General features: G+C 40.0%; 1 protein-coding gene across 2 annotated transcripts in view; it reads left to right on the plus strand.

Moving 5' to 3' along the window:
- FAM120A (family with sequence similarity 120A) overlaps positions 1-20,506 on the plus strand; it is a 115,570-nt gene that overhangs the window by 24,578 nt on the left and 70,486 nt on the right. The gene's annotated exons all lie outside the window — the stretch shown is intronic.

Genomic DNA, 20,506 nt, shown 5'->3' on the forward strand with positions numbered 1-20,506 from the left:
TAAGTAGAGATGGGGTCTTGCTCTTGCTCAGGCTGATCTCTAACTCCTGAGCTCAAACAATTTGCCCGCCTTGGTCTCCCAGAGTGCTAGGATTACAGGCGTGAGCCACCGCACCCAGCCTTACTTAAATATTTTTAATAGGAAATACATTCACTGTCACTTAGATCTACATCTTTTAGCATAGTTGATTAATTTCTTAACTTACTGATTTTCTATGATTATAAAATTATCTAATTTAGGCTTTAATGCCTTTTGGATAATGGGGAAGATCCAAATTCTTATAGAAATGGTCCATTTGTACTATTTTAATAGCACTTGATTTGTTTTCTTAGCTTTCTCCCTTTGTATTCCCCTGGCTGTTGTGATAGTAATGAACATTAGGGAAGAGGTACTTAACTCTGACTTTCTGTAGTGGGAGGGCTTCCGTGTTTGGTGTGAGCTTAGTAGTAACGGTGAGATTGGTATGAGCCAGTGAGAGACTTCAGCTTGGACTTGTTAGTGACTCCTGAGATTGTAATTATCATTTGTCAGTTATAAGTGCCTTTTGTGACTTGGGGAACTGAGAAGACAGAGACTTAGACTTTGTATCTGTTTGCTGCTCTGGGACTAGCTTCCTTACAGTAAAGGACAAAGGTTAAGTTAAATGGTTTCTGAAGACATACTTTCGGTGAAATTCTGAATTGTGTCATCATTACCCTCACGCCATAAACCGTTTTAATTGGTGGCTAGTTTCAATTTGGAGTTTTTCTTCCTACATTTTAATTTACACTTAACTTTGGTGATAATTGAACAGGATTCAAGCAGAATTCCTTTCCTGCTTCTTTCATTTTGTTCCTTGCTGTTAAAAATCCGTTTTCTTTTTTATCTCTTACTGGTGTGCTGTAAAATGTCATCATTTTCTCTCTAACAGTTCTTGGTGTGGGCTGTTTTTAACTTGTATTCAAAAGTTAGTTTTTCTCCTCCTGATAGAAATTACTTGTTTGGCTGTAGAGTCCCTCCCGTGTGTGTTTTCACAAGTGAAGTGATGCGATCTGTAACCTAGACCCTAAGCTCCTGGTGATGTCATGACTGAAATGTAGTTTGGGGAGTGCAGTGTGTAATCACCTGTTCTTCAGAGCACTGCATCTGTGTTTGTCAGATCCGTTAAGCGTTATGCTTTTATAAGTTAGACACAAATGAAGGCTTGTTTCTTAGAAGATTTATTTATTATTTTGTTTTGAAGAGCAGGATTGAGAACCTCTCAAGGTATCAGGCCATATGCATATGTCTAAGTTGAACTAGCCTTGCTGCATATGTTATGGGGTTGAAAGTGAGGAGCTATTGAAAGAATTACTGGAAAACCAGCTTAATCTATTGATGGATCAATAACATTACATGTATGTTTTCCCTAACTTTTGATAAGAAAAATTTTGAGTCTATGAAATGTGGAAAGAATAGAAAATGTTTATCCATATATCCACCATCTTGGTTCAACAGTTGTCAACATTTTGCCATAAAGTCTATGTCTATCTCTGTGTTTTGCTTTGTTTTTGACACAAACTATTTGGAAATAAGGTGTGGCTATAACACTTTACCCATGAAAACTTCAGCTCACTTCACCACCACGTAAAAATAAGGACATTGTCTTACTTAATCATCTTACTCTTACTACATCAACTATATTGATAAAAATTCCCTAATATTTAATAAAAGGGCTATAGTTATTTTTTAAAAAATTGGGATCCAGTCAAGTTTTATGCATTGTTACTGTATTTTGAAATTAGCTGAGTATTATATGACATAAAATGGAGAAGCATTCCAAAATTATTTTTCCCATGACTTGATAAGGTATAGGACTTTAAGCTCACATTCTGAAATACAAGCATACCTGGCTTTGAGATGAGTTCAGAAATTGTATTTGTTGGACGCTTTTATGTTTTGACCCTTTATACACATTTTCTGTAGGCAGCACCATTTTGGTCATCTTAATTTAGATGGGGGAAATTGCATGTGATAATTTTTCCCCCATGAGTGTTATTCATGTGCAGAATTGCATAGATTTTGTCTGCCATTTTAGTCTTTCTTTTTTCCTGTTATAAAACTAATTACATCTTTTGAAAATTTGGAGAGTTATTGAATATCTCCACAATATTCTTAGAGTTTTATTTTCTCAAATATTCTTCATTTTTTTTATTGGGTTGAAATGTTGACAGGGTTAAGATTACGGTATTGTATGTTAAGAGATACTTTGAATTGATTAGATAATAAATTTATATAATACCAGCCCTCTGTGAACAATAATAAGTTTGACTTATGCAAAATATTACAAATATAATATGATAAAAGGAATGGGCTAAGAAGGCTTGAAATTGAGGATGCAAAATCATATATCCTTAACAGCTGTTTATCCATTATACTGTGTTTAAAAAGGAACTAATAAAAAAACGTGAGAAAGTTTCATCTTTTTACCATCTGGTGAAAATCACAAAATACCACAGATAGGAAGTCATCAGTAGTCCATAATTATTTATTTATTTATTTATTTATTTATTTTTTGAGACAGGCTCTCACTCTGTTGCTGGGGCTAGAGTATAGTAGCATCATCATAGCTCACTGAAACATCAAACTCCTGGGCTCAAGCCATCCTCCTGCCTCAGCCACCTCAGTAGCTGGAGTCTTGCTCTTGCTCAGGCTGGTTGCAAACAGTAGTCCGTAATTTATGTGATTCAAAATCCTTAATATGTTGGCAACACTGTGAATTTTTATTTTTTATTTATTTGATTTGTATATAAATAGCATTCTTAGACTGATCTTTTAAACTTGTGTCTTTACCCACTTTACTACATTTATTACATCCATTCACTGTGAATTTTTAACTCTCTCACCTGTCATCCAGCCAAGTGTATCAATTAGGAACCATGGAGTCATCCCTCACTGTCCACAGCTCTGGTTATGCTGAAAGAATAGCATGTCTGCTTTGGGGCTGGGAAGCACAGAGGAAAACAGCTGAGACAATCATATCATTGGATAATGTCTGCAAAGAAGAAAGCTAGGGAGGGAACCAAATTCTGTTTTGTGCTGCCTCATTAATCAGTAGATTATGCCTATTACTATGTTATGAATGCAATGTTAGATGTATTTAGAAGCTAAAATTGTGAAAAGGAAATAGGAAGTAAGGTGCTAGTCAAATTTTAAGCTTTTTCATACTTCAGTGTCAACAATAAGAGCTGCTAATTGGGTGCAGTGGCTCATGCCTATAATCCTAGCACTCTGGGAAGCCGAGGAGGGAGGATTGTTTGAGCTCAGGAGTTCAAGACCAGCCTGAGCAAGAATGAGACCCCATCTCTACTAAAAATAGAAAAATTATCCAGGTGTGGTGGTGCAGGCCTGTAGTCCCACCTACTCAGGAGGCTGAGACAGGAGGATCTCTTGAGCCTAAGAGTTTAAGGTTACAGTGAGCTACGATGATGATGACACCATTGCGTTCTACCTGGGGTGACAGAGTGAGACTCTGTCTCAAACAAACAAACAAACAAACAAACAAACAAAACATTAAGAGCTGCTATTTAGGTGGGCATCAAATTTATTAGATTTAGAAGTAAAGAATATTTTATTGGTGTTCAGGACAATGGGAAACCATTTCATGTAACATGTAAAACTCTAGGATGGGGTCAGGGGTGAGTGGGGAGGTAACTTCTAAGATGCCGTTGACTTTATAATGAACAAAAGAAATAGAGTTATATATTCCTCCAGAGACCTGGCTGTTGAGGTCCCGTGCTGCAGTCTGGGAGGCCCAGAGAGGCTGGGATGGAGCACAGCCTCCATCCCCACCCAGGCCCAGGCCCTGCAGAGCAGGGAGCCTGGCAGAGTCTGAGACAGAAGGGGCTGGGGCAAGCCTGAGGCTGTGTTTACCTTACTTTGCTTTAGGTAAGTCATTCTGTTCTATTGGTTGTAGAAACTTAGGGAAATATTTCACTTACCTGGAATAGCTGAGATATACTCCTGGAATACCTTCTATACAATGAGGAAAGACTTGCTTATTTGAAGTTCTTCTGATGGAAGTATTTTTAAAAGGCATCATGTACTTAATAAACAAAATAAATTGAACATCCTTTTGATATGTTTTTGGACTGAGTGTTACAATAATGAAAAGTGGGCAGATTGCATATTTGCCTTCTGAAGAGGACATCCACCCACCCCAGCCTGTCTCGCCTCCCCCCCGACAACCTGTTTTCCACTGGGCCGTTGTGCTCCATTAGTTGTTTTAGCATGGCAGAGCATTATATATGAGAAACAGAAGGCCTCAGGCAGCCTGGTACTCAGAGATCGGAGCCAGCAGAGCCTGGGCTTCAGGCCCCAGGCCTGACCTCTGCTTGCAGCCCCTTTGGATGGTGGTGCATACCTGCTTCCCGTGCCCTGGGAGCTGTCCGGCCACTCTGCGCAGTCGTGAGGATTAGTGAGCTGGTAGTAGGTGTGCAGCATAGCTGATGTGGCTTGCCCTCAGCAGAGGGGCCGTGAGGCTGTGGTGGTCCTGGCCCTAGACACATGCTAAATGAGCACTTTTTAAAAATGTGCTTCTCTGGTTTTTAAAATTGTTTTATGATTTTGTGTCCTAATCAGTTATGGGGTTTTTTATTTTGGGTAGACAAAATAATTTTTTAATTTTTAAAAATGTTTTATAGTTGTTTACTGGCTTTTATTTTTTTAAAATATAATTTCTTGTTGCCTCTGGTTTTCTTGAATCTTGGGTTTCTAGAATACTTTATAGAAGTATTCTAGTATTTCTAAGTATTCTAAGTATTTTCTTAACCTGGGTGTTCTACATTCTCCTGACCTCATATTTGTATATAATAACTTATATAATTTAAGTTGGATAATTAGTACAGGTCATTGTATTCATTTTAATGGTTTTTGTGTTCTTAAACTTCATATTCAATTTCATATGTTTTGTGTTTCCATCCCTTTTGGTTGTTCATGACCCTGAGTATTTTTAGCCACTGAGCACCTTCTGCCCTCCTTGTCTGGGACACTCTATCTTGCAGGTTTTATTTGGACTTTCCCTTTCCCCAGACTACCAGCAGTTCTACTTTCTAGTTAGGCCGAGTCTCTGTTTTACTCTCTGTATACCACTCCCTCTGTTTTTTTATAAAAGCCCTCCCTCTGTTTGGTGAGCCTCCTCCAGAGGTGCTTGTCGACCCGGCTGCATCTGTTGGTGTCCTAGGCCAGGCTGCATTCTTATCCCTAGAACTCCCTCATCTCTATGTGACCCTCTCACCCTGCTTCTCTCAAAGCACTCTTGATTTCTTCATCATCTTTAAGAAGCTCCCTCCAACTCCTAGCCCTGGCATTTCTTCCTCTTTGATTTAAGTATCTTTTAGCATTTATAACCTTACCATTCAGATTCACATAATTTAGTCATCTTCCTTGACCAGCATTATCCTTCCCTGAGGTGGCTCTATACTGAGGGCGGTCTATCAGGCCATATCAGGAAAACTTTGTTTTAAATTTACCTCGAATTTTACCCAAGAGTATCTTTAACTTTATATTTTTTATGTCTTGTTGTCTTCAGCCAAAAGTCGTTGAGTGATACTAAAGTGTCCTGTATGGACAGGATATGGCAGTTGGGTCTATTTCTGAGAGAGTAGCAGGGAGGGTGGGCACCAGGGTCTCCAGGAGTGGAGGGTACACCATGGGGCCATCATCTGGCCTTCTCATTGTGGGGACCGCCACCCCCAGGTTTGAGATGCACAGCACACCCCACCAAGGGCCAGCCTAGCTCAGGGCCCTTTGAAACAAGACAGACTTGACCAGTCATTTTCTCTTGGGCTTCCCAGATAGACACCTGGGTGGCTTGTGTACCTGCTGCCCAGGGCTGAGCCAGCCTGTGTCCTGGTGACCACTGTGCCTGGTGCCTGTGTGGCTGTGGCTAGAGGAGCCCATGGGTTTCATGCAGTACCTGGGACAGCTTCCTTCACAGAAGAGATGCATCATTTCAGGCACTTTGAGGTTTTGTTGTGTTGTAAATATACCATGTGACTTTTTTTTTTTTTTTAATTTCAAGCTCAAAATAGCGTTTTATTTGTGTACAGTTGGTATACATAATGCTATAATAGTAACATAGGCTGATTAAGTCTAAAAATAAAAAACACTATCCTTATTATTGATAGAAAGTACAGATACACAAGAAATCCTGAATATCGACAAAAACAAGTACAGACAACAACAGAAGATACGGGATAATATTGTAACTTATTCTAAAATAATTATTAAATAACAATTTCCATTAAAACAGTGCAGTAGAAGGTGAGAGAGGCACTCTGGTTTAGTAAGAACATATATTCTCTCAAAGCATTAAACCTTTTTAAAAAGACCTAATAAAACAGGGGGAGGAAGGAGGGCAGAAATCAGGGCCTAGAAGGGACAGCCACCTGGGCAGCTATGCACTGAGATGAATGACAGGGAGGGTACCAAGGGATTTAGTTCCAGAGACCCTGAGGGGGAGGAGGGCAGGATCCATTTGGGTGTTTAAATGACTACTGTATTTAAGGATTTTTAAATTATAAATATATGAAACTGGATACAGCAAAAGTGAAGTCCATATTATACACAGTAGAATATTACTGATTCCTCTACAACTGACACCATAAACCCGGGGTGTACTGGGTTGGCAATCAGATGGCATTATCTTTCTGAAATCCTTTTTTAAATTAAGTTGTGTATAAATTGTAAATAGAAAGGTGGACTTCACTTATTTCTGAGTTTCACCTTTTTTATTATAGCAGGAGAGGATAGTTTTGACTCTATGAAGCTTCCAAAGAAGTAATTCCTGTTTACATTTTAGTGTTAATTGAAGTTAACCTAATATTTTCTTCCCAATAAGTCATTCTGTAGTTTAGTAAGAGACAAGAAAAACATCCTAAAATCTAAGTACTTCTTGGGCTCTAGAAGAAATAATGTTAGGAGCCTGAGAGGCAAATAAATTAAACATTTTTCTATTCTATTTTTCTACATACCCTAAAAATGGGGAAAAATAGGGACAGACAAGATGAGGTAGTTTGACTAAACCTTCTGATCTTGTTAGTTAATCTTTCATATTTCTTTTCATAAAGTTTTCATATTTCAAATTTCATATGAAATATTTCATATGAAATATTTCATATTTCATTTTCATCTTTCAAAAGTTTTCATATTTCTTTTCCATTTTTACTCTTTTAACTACAGGCCTATGTTTTTAAAAACACCTCTTTTTTCTGATTATAAAAATAGTATGAAAAAGTTCAGTCAGTACAGAAATACGTAATGTGGAAACAAAAGTTACTTTAGCAAGAAATTTAGTCTTTGCTCATTTTTAATTTATATGTGGAGTTGTTCAGTGAAATAATTTTAAATGCAAGACCGAACTCAAAAGATTTTCTCTTGTTTATATCTTCCAATTAGAGCTTATTTCTCAGTTCCCTGTTTGTTTTAAAATAAAAGTGGAAAGCTTAGGTTCTTACGAATCTACTGGAATCTGTTGGAACTCAAGTATAGTTTTTTTGTCTTTTTAAAAATTTTTAATTTTGTTTAGAGACAGTGTCTCTCTGTTGCCCAAGTTGGAGTGCAGTAGCGATTTAGTCACAATCATGGCGCCCTGTGACAGCTGCGAACTTGCTAGGCTCAAGCTGTCCCCTTGCCTCAGCCTCCTGAGTAGCTGAAACTACAGATGTGTACCACCATACCTGCCTCCTTTTTTTTTTTTTTTTTTTTTTTACAGATTAGGATTGGGTCTCCATTCACGTTTCTGGGAAGTAGGGGACACAAGTTGTGGGAGGAGGTTTGTGTTCCTTACTTGTTACAGGATTGCTTTCAGTTTGGCTCCTCCATGGAGTGAGTGTGACTGCCAAAGAGAATTCTTCCTGAGTGACCTGGAAGGGACAGTCCTGCCAGCAGGATCAGGAACAGAGGCCAGTAAGGGAAAGACGCACAGTCTGAATGGGATCTGAAAGATACAGTGTTGGTAGCGCTGGCACTTCCGATGCCTCTGGGAGAGAGACCAGGAGTAAAGCAAACAAAGGGAAGCTCTGTGGTAGTGTTTTTTGCTTTCTGTGCTTAGACCTGGAAAGTTCTAGTTTTATTTTAAATAAGCAGCATAATATCAGTCTTAAAAGTAAGCGTGTAAACGTTTTCTAGCTTACTTCCTACCCCATGAATCCATAACCTCAGCTTTGTTCCTAACCAGGCCTTTCCATCATTTCCTGCTCAGAACACTCACCTTACTCTGAATGTCATGACAACCCTTTAGTGAAATGACACTCTTATAGCCGCTCCCTAATCCTAGTCCAGTGTCCCCCCCTCTGCTCCAGGCAGATGAAACAGCAGCTATTGTCACACTCTAACTGCATACCAAAGGTTCCAGGGCAGCTCTCCACCTGGAGAGAGTCACCCTTTTTAAGAGATTTTGCCTGGGACCCTCCACCCAGCCAAATCTGATACCAGATTTAGTACTTGCAAGGCATGTTCCTTCCAAGACTAGTTCTTGGTCAGAAACAGAAGGCTTGCCCGCACTGCTAATTTTGGATATGTCCACTGTCTTGTTTTCTTTAGTCTCTAAGAAGTCCTTGTCCAGGGTCAGTTTCTCTCCCTGACCCTTTAATGCTGTGTCTTTGAGACTCTGGCCCCTCTCCCCTCTCGCCTCTGACTCCTGGTACAAGCCGTCTTCATGCTTACTGAGGCTTGTCTCCTCCAGGCAGTGTTTCTGCCACCTTCTGCAGTGGAGTCCCTCACCCTCCTATGTGACCACTCAGTCACAGGGTGGACACATTGTGCAGGCTCCCGCTGCCACTTCTAGAGTGATTCTCTCCCCGCTTTTAGAAAAACAGCTTTATTGATATATGTAAGTCACATACCATAAAATCCACCACCTTAAAGTATACAATTCAGTGGTTTTTGGCATTTACAGAGCTATGTAACCATCACTAGTATCAAATTTTAGAAATTTTTCTCATCCCAGAAAGAAACCGTGTGTGCATTAGCAATCACTCCCCACTTTTCCCCCTCCCCAATCCCCTGGAAACCACTAGTATAATTTCTATGGGTTGCCTATTCTAGACATTTCTTATAAATAGAATCATATAGTATATGTTCTTTATGTCTGCCTTCTTTCCCTGAGAATAGTGCTTTCAAGATCCTTCCATGTTGTACCATGTGTCATTACTTTATTCTTTTTTATGACTGAATAATATCCCATTGTACAGATATATCACATTTTGTTTATCCATTCTTCAGTTGGTAAACATTTGGGTTGTTTCCATCATTTGGCAATTATAAATAATGCTGCCATGAACATTTGTGTATAAGTTTTTGTGTGGACATATGTTTTCATTTCTCTTGGGTATGTACCTAAGAGTGAAATTTCTGGGTCATGTTGTAACTCTATGTTTAACATTTTGAGCAACCACCAGACTGTTTTTCACAGCAGCTGCACAGTTTCCATTTCCCCCAGCAATGTGTGAGGGTTCTGATTTCTCCACATCCTTGCCAACACTTGTTACTGTCTTTCATTTGATTTTAGCCATCCTAGTGGGTGTAATGAGATTTTTCCTTTTGGTTTTTATTTGCATTTCTCTGATGACTAATGATGTTGAGCATCTTTTCCTGTACTTATTAGTCATTTGTATATCATTTTTGGATGTCTATTCAAGTCCTTTGCCCATTTAAAAAATGGGGTTATTTGTCTTTTCATCACTGAGTTATAATATATTCCAGATGCAATTCTCTTATTATATAGATGATTTACACATGTTAATCTCAGCATGGATTGTCTTTTCTCTTTCCTGATGGTATCCTTTGATAGCTCTCTGGGATTTGAGCCATCTCAGTATACCAGTATGTGCTGCTCCCGTCTGTTCTACCCACTTGGTCACTTTTTGCTATCTTGTCCCCATTCCTACCTTCCACAGTCCTTACACTTCACTGTGTTTTCAGTTACCCACTAGACAACTGAGTTGCATTGTCCTTAGTCTTCTTTAATTCCAGTGATTTCCCGTCTACACCACTGCAGCCTCTGTCCCAGAATCATATGCTGGGTCTTGTATTCTAGAATGGCTCCATTTTATGACTTAAACTTGAATATCCCTTCTTTCGCCTGTCACTGCTGCCTTCTACTGCCAGTGTTATCAAGGGCAAAGGGCGTCCCAAGAGCCTCTGCCCTTGATAATGCCAAGTTTTGGGGACAACATTGAGCAGCTGCAGTTCTCTATGTTGCTGTAGAATGCAGAATCCAAAGAACAGTCACTTTGAAAATAGTTATAAGGTTAAACTTACTCTCTACCATATAACCCAACAATCTCACTTATAGGTCTTTGTGAGGTGGTATTAGGTTGGGACAAGGTGGAAGGGGAACAGATGCTTAGTCTAGGGGTTTCTATTGAGAAATAGATGACATTAGGAGATGCTTTGTCTGCTAGGAGGAACAAATTGACCAGAAGGGGAGCTTCCAAGACGAAACAAATGATGTGTCAAGGGGTCCCCAAGGACTGACCAACCAGAAAGAATTAGAAAGGCCACAAAGTAAAGATACGATCAAGACCGCAAATGAGGGTTTCTGGAGCATGTGTACAAGTAAAGTGACAGTATCCTCAAGTGATCTACCCTCATTAACATAGTAAAAATCACACCCACCAGCGCCATGACAGTTTACAAATACCGTGGCAGCCCTGGAAATTGCCTTACAAGGTTAAAAATGGGGAGGGTTCCCAGTTCCAAGAATTCTCTACCTTTTTCCAAGAAAAACCATGAATATTCCACCCCCTCCCCCCACTTAACATAAAATTAAGGAATGAACATAAAGGGAGAAATCTTCTTAAACTCAGTGTCTCTTCCACTCTCAGGGGTTGACCCATTGCTTCTCTGGAATGTACTGTGCTTTAATAAACTTTCACACTTTGCTTGCTTGCATTGTCTTGGTCTGCTCATTTGCTCTGTCAATTCAGTACCAGTAACCCTTCTTTGGTCCCGGGAACCAAGAACCAGGGAATACGGGGACCTGACATCTGGTCCCCACACCTGACAGTGGAAGCTCATGTTCACACACAGACTTGTATCTGAATGTTCTCAGCAACTTTTTTCATTATAACCTCAACCTGGAAACAACCTATTATGTCTTTCAAGTGGTAGATAGCAGTGAAGGTAACACTGATCTTGCAGTATGTATGCATCCAAAAGCATTGTCTTAAGTGAAGAGTCAAACTCAAAGGAAATATATCTGATCACATTTATATAAAACTCTAGAAAAGGCGGAACTATAGTGATAGAAAGCAGACCCCTGGTTGCCTGGGGCTGGGGCTGGAAAGGGAGCACTGGGACTCTCTGGGGTGTTGGGGATGTGATGTGTTCTTGATTGTGATTGTGATTATACTAATATATGCGTTTGTCAGACTCCTTGGATTATGTGCTTAAAATCGATGGATTTTAATGCATGTAAAATATCTGAGTAAAACTGATTTGAAAAATGCTGGCGTCTGACGGCAGATAGGCCCTCCCCGTTGGCAGTATCATTTTATGCTCCTTCACTGTGACCTAAAGCACTCATCTTACACTGCTTTCTCTTAGCAGATTCTTTATGCCAGAATATTGATACCTTTGGGCATGGTCTTCCTCAACTTCTCTTTCTCCAAGTACACATTTATTTTCTCATTTTTATGTCCTTTTTCCTAGCCTGACACTAGAGTATTCTGGCATTCTTGAGCCTTTGTCATTGAACACATCTCTTGGGGCCTCTGTGGGATGTTGTCCTGGCAGGCCCCTGGCTCCTGTAGAATCTCTTCCTTTTTCTTGGCTGTCAGCCCTCGGTTTGTAAATATGGCCAGGTCTCTGCCATGTTCTCCTGACTCCCGTCTTCTCTCTTCCCCTTCTTACCACATATCTTCCGAGGGTAGACACTGTCATGCCCCATCAGCTTGACCCTCCCTTGCTTGGATCTTGCTGTCATGGGATTGCTTTTGTCAAGACCACTGATGCCTCCATTACCTCATCTCATGAATGATTTTCAGCCTCATCTTCATCCTCTCCTCACTGGGGAACTCCTGCGTGCCTTTGCGTGCATCAGTGTCTGCATTCCTTCTTTTTCTTCTTCTCTGTTGCTTCCTACAGGTCCCATCTGCACCTCGGTGCGACTCACTCTCCTGGCAGATCTGTGCTGAAGTCTCGGCTACCATCAAATATGTTTTTCTAGAGCCTTTTCCTGAACTGTTCACACAGTTATTGCCACTTGGATGTTCCACCTGCACACTAATTTGACGTTTCTAATTCAGATATTTCATTATCTTCTCTAGATCGGTTTATCCTCCTGTACTGTATTTCCCAGCTAGTGATACCATTGTCCCTGTCAGTCATCCTAGGTAGAAATCAGGAGTCACCTCCGATTCTTCCCCATCCTGCATCTGTTCTGACAATACCTGAATCACCGCTCCCTCTCCTGACCTCTGCCTTGGTCACTGCTCTCTTGGATTGATATGGGAGCCATGTCCCTTCCCTCTTCACTGGTTTTCTATCCTAACCATCTTCCACATGGCTGACAAAATGATCAGCCTAAACTCAGGCCTGATCTCATAATTCCCCTGTTGAGAATCTTTTAGTGGCTCTTTTCATCTATAGCAGTGGTTTGAATTCCATGAATCTGTTTAAAAAAAAAAAAAAAAAAGAGAAGACTACCGTTGTGTTGCCAACTCTTAATTTTTCTAAATAAGAATATTAAGAAAAAGGAATTCATCATATACCATCTTTTCATTAAAAAGTACATTTCAACACTTAAAAAGGGTGCAATTTAGAATGGAAGGTAAAAAGACCACAGTGTAGTGGCTAAATGTGGAGAATCCACTCAGCTGCTCACCTGGTTGGCTCTGGCAAGTACTTAGGAAGCTCATCTGTAAGACAGAGATGTTAATGGTGACTACTCATAGAGTTGTTGTAAGGATTAAATGAAGTAATACGTACTTGGAGTAGTACCTAGGCACACAACACTCAGAACTGTTATAACAAATGACAGCCCTTCCCCCAAGAGGGGAAAGTGGCCATAGTACACTACAGTTTCTTCCTTGGACTGATGGCACTTCTTCATAAAGAAACCCTATTGTTGTGGGGTGGAGCCCAGGCTGTGGTGCAACTGAGGCTGCCCCTGGGCCACTTGCCTTTTCATCCTAGCCTCTAAGGCCTGCAAAATGGGATGAAGAACTTTGTTCAGTTTAAATCCTTTGAATATTTCAATAATCTGCGTAGCGGTTTCCATCTGTGGAGCTAGGATCACACTTAGCCAATTATTTGTGATTAATTGTATTTTCCCAGCCTTTTCATAGCTTTATTTAGCAAATGTATACAAAATACTGATATGTGTAATAACTTTTCAAGAATTTTGAAGGCATGACCGACGATTCATGATGCATAACAATTACAGTGTTTAAATGTTTTCCTTTCTCTTGACTGTTTTAGTAGAAAATCTTGGAATTGCAGGGTACATTTGGTGATGAAGTAGCTTGGAGAGATTATTAAAACACAGATTGCTGGAGCTGAGGACTGCAGGTGGTGACAGGTTCATGGTGACCACACTTAGCGCCATCCACTGCTGCTGTGGATGATGGAGGAAGTGTTTCTCCCTCTAGCACCCCAGACCTGTGGTCCAATGTGTCCTCTCAGGGTTCTCATGGAGACTAGGCCAACATTTTGTCACCAAGAAGAATGTGAATTTCTTTAAGTCAGGAAACTTGGAGAGTTGCTCTACATTCCTGTTTTCTAGTACATGACTCACCCATGAATGAATTTTTTTTTTTTCTTTGAGATAGGGTCTCTCTCTGTTGTCTGGGCTAGAGTGCAGTGGCACAATCATTGCTCACTACAGCCTCAAACTCCTGGGCTCAAGTGATCCTCCAGCCTCAGCCTCCCGACTTGCTGGGAATACAGGCACATGCTACCATGCCCAACTAATTTCTCTATTTTTTTGTAGTGACGGGGTCTTGCTGTGTTGGTCAGGTTGGTCTTGAACTACTGACCTGAAGCAATCTTCCCTCCTCAGCTCCCAAAGTGCTAGGATTTGAAGAGTGAGCCACCTCACCTGGCCCTCATGAGTGAATATTGACTGAATCCAGCTTTTACTTCTTTCTCTGAAATTGCCAGAACAGAGTGTTTATAATCTTTGCACTTTGCTGTTTCAGAACAGTAATGAAGTGGGTCCATTCTTCTACTTTAGCAATGATGTCATGTGAAACTTGTGTTTCTGTGTACTTGGATTTAAATGAGCAGCCGAGAGACACTTTGGGAGCAGTGGCACGAACAGCCTCAAAGTATTTAATCATAGTTTTGTATGGTATATTTAATTAGCTTATAAATCCCATTGGGATATATTGACTGAGTGGATTTTAAAGATCAAGCCAGGTGGACACGGATGATGAGCAGGTGGAAGTCAGAGACTGTGGTGTTTGTGGTTTGGGATTCTGTACTATTTTTATTGCTGTCCCGGTAATTGATTTTAAAAAGTGGTACATATTCCTGTTTGTCAATAACATAATATTGAGTAGTCTTTAGATGATAAGATAAAAATTGAAACAACCATGGTGCTTGCAGAAATGTATGTGATATTTAACGTTTATATGAAGTTTGGAAACAAGGCAGCATCAGGAAAGGTCTTTTTGGTCCCGTTTTTTCACTTAGTTAAGATTTATTTCAGTGCCTTAAAAGCGTTCAGACTAATCAAAATGATAGTATTGTAATTTTTTATAATATACAAATACTTCATATAAAGCTTTTGAAAATGTGGATACTATTAACTAATTCATAACAGCACATTTTCAGAATCCCAAAAGCAAAATAAAATACCAAAGAACTTTGACATACTTAAGAGGACCTAATTAGCAGTAAGAGAATTGATAGGTAGCTACAGTACTATTTAAACAAAACAGACACAAATCTGTTCTTACACGTTGCCTGTTTATTTTTAACTTAGCTTCTTTCAAGTATTTGGATTTCTGACATTAAGTTATATTTTCTAAACATCTTTATAAATAAAACATTTTCAGTCATAAACTGTATCATTTACCATAAATTAGTAAGTAAAATATAGTCCAACTAAATGTATTCATCTTCCCCCAGTCTAACATCAGTTTTAGATAACATTTAAAAATAGACTTTATAAATATTTTTACTTAAGTCATTTATACAGATTGGGGAAAAACTGGTTTATAATAAATTATTATCACCTTTAAAGTTACTGTCCGCATACCTCATTCCCAACCCCCAACATACACACATAGTGAGCAACAATGAATATACTAGAGGCTTAAACAGTTTGTGACTTTAGTTTCCTGAACATCGAAGGATTTCAAATTTCTACCACTATAAAGAAACAAACTCAAATGGCTAAAAACCATATATTCTATATGAGGAGAAATGCATAGGACGAAGATTATTTAAAGGATAAGTAAAACTTTTATTATTTATGCATTCTTCCGGGCTTCAAGCCCCAACGTTAAATTACATGTGCACACACATCTCTAGTGGAGTTTAATTGGCTGTATAGTTTCTTTGGGTAAGGGGACCTAACTTTTTGTATTAAGAAACTGGTGTATATAAGTGTGTTCATCCCAATCTTTTTTTTTTTTTTTGAGACAGGGTCTGGCTCTGTTGCCCGGGCTAGAGTGCATCCCAATCTTGTGGCCAACATAATGCTGAAGTTCTTTTTCCTTAAAAATGCAGTATAGATATTCACGATGGTCCCTGTTCCCTTAGTGAGGGCACTGAGTGATATGATAGACTCCATTTCTGTGAAGATGCAGTTGTGAGGTGGTCTACATAGGAAAAAGCTCATGCTAACAGTTGTTTAAAGGAAAAAGGAACCAAAGCGAAGAAAAATTTTCTTTTTTTTTTTTTTTTTTTGAGACAGAGTCTCACTGTGTTGCCCAGGCTAGAGTGCTGTGGCATCAGCGTAGCTCACAGCAACCTCAGACTCCTCAGCTCAAGCAATCCTACTGCCTCAGCCTCCCGAGTAGCTGGGACTACAGGCATGCGCCACCATGCCTGGCTAATTTTTTCTATATATTTTTAGTTGTCCAATTAATTTCTTTCTATTTTTAGTAGAGACGGAATCTCGCTCTTGCTCAGGCTGGTTTCGAACTCCTGAGCTCAAATAATCCACCCACCTCAGCCTCCCAGAGTGCTAGGATTACAGGCGTGAGCCACCACTCCCGGCCCGAAGAAAATTTTTGAACGAGAGTATCCGTTCTTACAAGAGGGAAAAGTGCTGTCGAACACAAAAATATAACACCTATTAGCTTGGAAAATGCTCATTTTTCTTTGTCTTAAAAAAACAAACAAAAAATGGTCTGAATGGGGTGTTGAGATACTTAGAATTGGGGCAGGATCTATACAAAAATGAAATGTGATGCAACGACTTAACCTCATGAAGGAAATAACTGATTAAAACAAAATTTCGGTTTGCATGTACATAATGAAGTGTTGGTGCATGATGTATCAAAAATCCCATGTCTGGATTCCCCCCACAACTGTGTGGGATGCAGCCCCCACCTCATGAGCTATACGTGAGGCAGAAACTGGGAAGGAAGGGAGGGACTTGTCATGTCACTCATGGGCAGAAGGATTTTAGTGCCATCGTGTGAAAGTTAAGACCCTGTCAAATTATCCTTTCTGGCAATACATTTTAGAAAGTTTTGAAAGAGTTTTTAATCAACATATTATATGAAAAAGAACCTTGGATCGTAATTGCATCCTTTGAGTACTGTGGCATGGTGGGTTTAATTTAACAGTTGAGATACAACATGGGGACTTCATTTGAATGAACTTGCAGCTGTAGAAAAATGTTTGATTTAAAAAATGTAACCAAGAATGAGACTGCAGAATTTTAAGCAGTGAAATGCTAGAAAACTGTTAATAAATAAATGCTTCTTTAGCAGGGGCTAAATTATTGATTATTTTGCTTTCAGGAACCGGGAAGAGATTGTTTTCTCTGGGGGTTCAAATGTTGTTGTAGCGTAGTTGTTTCTTAGCTTCCTTAAGGTGCCCCTTGAATGGCTGAAATAATTCACTGAAATCATTTGCTCTAAAGAATCAAAGATCTTTTTTGTCTGAAGTAACCAATAAGTGGTTACAGTGAGAGCTTCCTGTCAAAGTCTTCTTTGAGGATGTGCATGACAGGGTTTCCGTGGACTTCCTTGTAATCTTGTACTGTGAGTGCCATCCTCTGCTTGCTGTCTTCTTTAGGTCCTGTCTGCCTCCAGCGCTGGCCCCATATATCCAGCAGTGAAAATACCTACTGTTTGTTCCAAAAGTTAGCCCTGGGGTGTCCAGCTGCTTAAAGATGGAGCTGAAGCCTCACACCCCATGGCTGCGGCAGAAGTGCTGTTGGTGCTCCTAGAGCTGCCTGCGCAGGGAGCAGGCTTGGAGTGTGGCCAGCTGGGCGCCCCTGCCACCAACCCAGCTCCAGGGCTACAGCCTCCCGGATGCTACTTTTTTAAAAAAAATACAAATTAAAGGTTGTCAAGAGTCACCAAAAGACGGGAGGTTGTTGTGAATGACAAAAAAGGGACCATTACTTAGTGATTGTGACATGTCAGAGAGATGAGGCCTGTGTAGCAAGGTCATCTGGGTCAGGTTTGGTGGCATCCTACATTCAGCAAGGCCTACCATGTTACACCCATCAGTCAGTGATGGTTAGAAGATTGCAGTACAAATTTTTCAGTAGGAAATGATTAGGAGATTGGGGGAAAGATGATGCTGAAAGATTTTTTCACAGAAGATGTTTTTGCACGGAGTATCACCAATTTCTACCCAAACGGACAGTATCCATCTATTATTTATAGATTCTGCCTAGAGGAATGGGGTGGGCTAAATCTTTTGGAGGTCTTTTCTAGCCTTGAATTTTTTTCTTTATTTGTAGGTATCTAACAATTAGTGAAATTACTACAAAGTGCCATGGAAAAGGCAATTGGTCAATAAACATTTGCTTTTTAATTAGACAGAATTTACTTTCTATCCTTAGAGATGATAGAAAGCGCATACGTTTCCAACTTTAGGCATGTTGCATGTTGCAATTTATTTGACTTTTCTTTTTCTCGATGTTAAGATTTGTGGAAAAAATAAAAAACTGATTAAAGAAAAAAGAGGAAATGGGATTTTCATGACAATATTTAGTAGCCTGTCTCTAAGCAGCAAACACTTATTTGGTTTGAGCATTAATTTTAGTTTTATGAATAGACAAGGAGAGATTACTTAACCCTCCCTGTGTAGTTAGCTGTGATGAGATGAACCACATGCTATTTTAGAACCTTGGGGAAGGTTTAACAGCGCAGCTGGTGACACTTTTTGTGGCTAAGCAAGTCTCATAGTGTTTTTATCCCAGTTTAAAGTATATTGATAAATACCTTAATCTATATAGTATGTATATATATGTGTGTGTCTGTGTATATGTAGATAGATAGATTAGATTGGGTGTTTGTAAATATATCTTTATTTAAATGTACCCGGGAATCTTGCTACTAAAAGGAATTCTAGGGTAAATCCTTTTGAAACTTGTTAAATGTTTTGACATGATAAAAGTACCATATACATATTAGAAGTTAATTTATGTGCTGTTTTCTTCAATTTAAAATGTCTCCCATACAGTAAAATCCTCCCACACATCCCCATGGTTTTGGATTGGTGTTGGATCTTTTTGTCACCTAGCTGCTTTCTTAAGTGGGGGTGGAGTTTGCTATTGTGACCAGGCCCTTAGGATGGCACCTCTGAGTTCTTCCGCACTGGCACTCGAGCAGCAGACGCAGGCCAGGTCCTGACCTTAAGGATTAAGGAAGACGTCAGAGAGCTCATCCTGAATTGGATTTAGAAGGCTAGATTAGGAACCAGCCTGGAGGGAGGCAAGCCGATTGTCACAGAGGCTTGGAGCTGCCTGGGAAGCAGGTAGTGGAGGGTGGCTGTGTAGTCAGCAAATTGTAAAGGGCCAGTATTTTCAGTGTTAAGCCAGAGGTAACATCTTTGGTGTTATTTAGCCACTCAGAAGGATTTACGAAACAGTTTAATTGTAGCATTTGTTCATTTATGGACATTCTGTTCCTTATCTATATCCATAGGAACAAAAGCAGCAAATTCTGTCATTTTTACTTTGAAGCGGGATAGGAGCTAAGCAGTTGCCCAGTCACTTTTGTCACAGGCGTAAGCCGCTGTTGTGGACTGCACGTCTACCGAGAGAGGCGGCCATGCTCCCTCCCCCGTGAGCTCTTTACCCCTGCACGAAAGCCCTTTTCAAATTTTGGCCATTTTTATATCCAGTAAATTCTATTCTTGCTATATTAACTGTTATTTGTTTTATGTATAAAAATGCTTAAAATGATCATTTCAAATATTGCATGCAACATATAATGAGGTAGTCATTGGCTTGTAGAGCATCAAGACTTGAGTGGTCTACTTGCCCAAAACTAATATAGAGATGAGGAGGGTTGGAGTCCCAGACAGCGGCCCCTCCTCAGACCTGGCTGTCCCTTCCCTGTATGCCCAATGATTATTTTGTAGCAGGAGCCTGAGAATGACTTAAGTGTAGCACACGTCAGGGTCTCTGTCTCCACTCCACGGCTGCCCCAGGGGCTCTCTTACTTGCCTACAGTGGGATTATTAAAGCATCCCCTTGAAAGTACTACCTGTACTGGTCTTAGTATGCTTTCCCACATGCTCATTCACTCTGGAGCATGTGTGGCAGTGGCTTCCTCTTTCGCAGAAAAGGAATGGGGTCTAGGAAGGCACTTACGGTCCACATCATCACACAAGTTAGTAGTGCTCTGTAGGCCATGAAAATGCAATTTTACCTTCACCAAACACTAATAACAAAAACAAAGGGAGAGTGCTTCTCTAGGAAACAAAGAGCAACTATTCAAACAGAGAAAAGTTTGTTTTTATGAAAAAACAATTCCTTTTTTAAAAAGGAAATTTAATGTAGTCTTGTGCATCTGGAAATTTGCGTGACAGTAACTTCAAAGTGTAAATATGTATGTTCTCCAGAGGTTTCTTTCATTCCATTTACTGAATTTTTCTAATCTTTCTGTCTCCCTACTCCTTTCACTTAAAACAACACATTATTATCTTAGTGTTAGAGGCCAGAAGTCCAAAATAGGTCTCAGTGGCCTAAAATCACGGTGCAGCCAGGGCTGGTCCCTCTGGAGGCCCCGGGGAGGATGCTCCCTGCCCCTGTCCAGCCTCTTGCAGCTGCCCAAAAGCCTCCACCAGCAGAGCCAGCAATGGCCGTCAAGACCTTGTCCCACATCGCTCTGCACTGAGTCCTCTGCTTCTTTTCTCCACGTTTAGAGGACCCTGTAATTCCACTGGACACATCAGAATAATCCGGGACAGTGTTTTTATTTCAAGATCAGCTCAGTGGCAACCCTAGTTCCATCTTGCCACATAAGCAGCATATTCACAGGTTCTGGAGAGTAGAACATGGACAGCTTTGGGAGGCCGTTCTGGCTACCACAAAGCCCTTATTAGGTGTCTTTGCCCTCTT

Source organism: Propithecus coquereli, unplaced genomic scaffold, assembly GCF_000956105.1.
Source record: "Propithecus coquereli isolate 6110/MARCELLA unplaced genomic scaffold, Pcoq_1.0 Scaffold890, whole genome shotgun sequence".
NCBI lineage: Eukaryota > Metazoa > Chordata > Mammalia > Primates > Indriidae > Propithecus > Propithecus coquereli.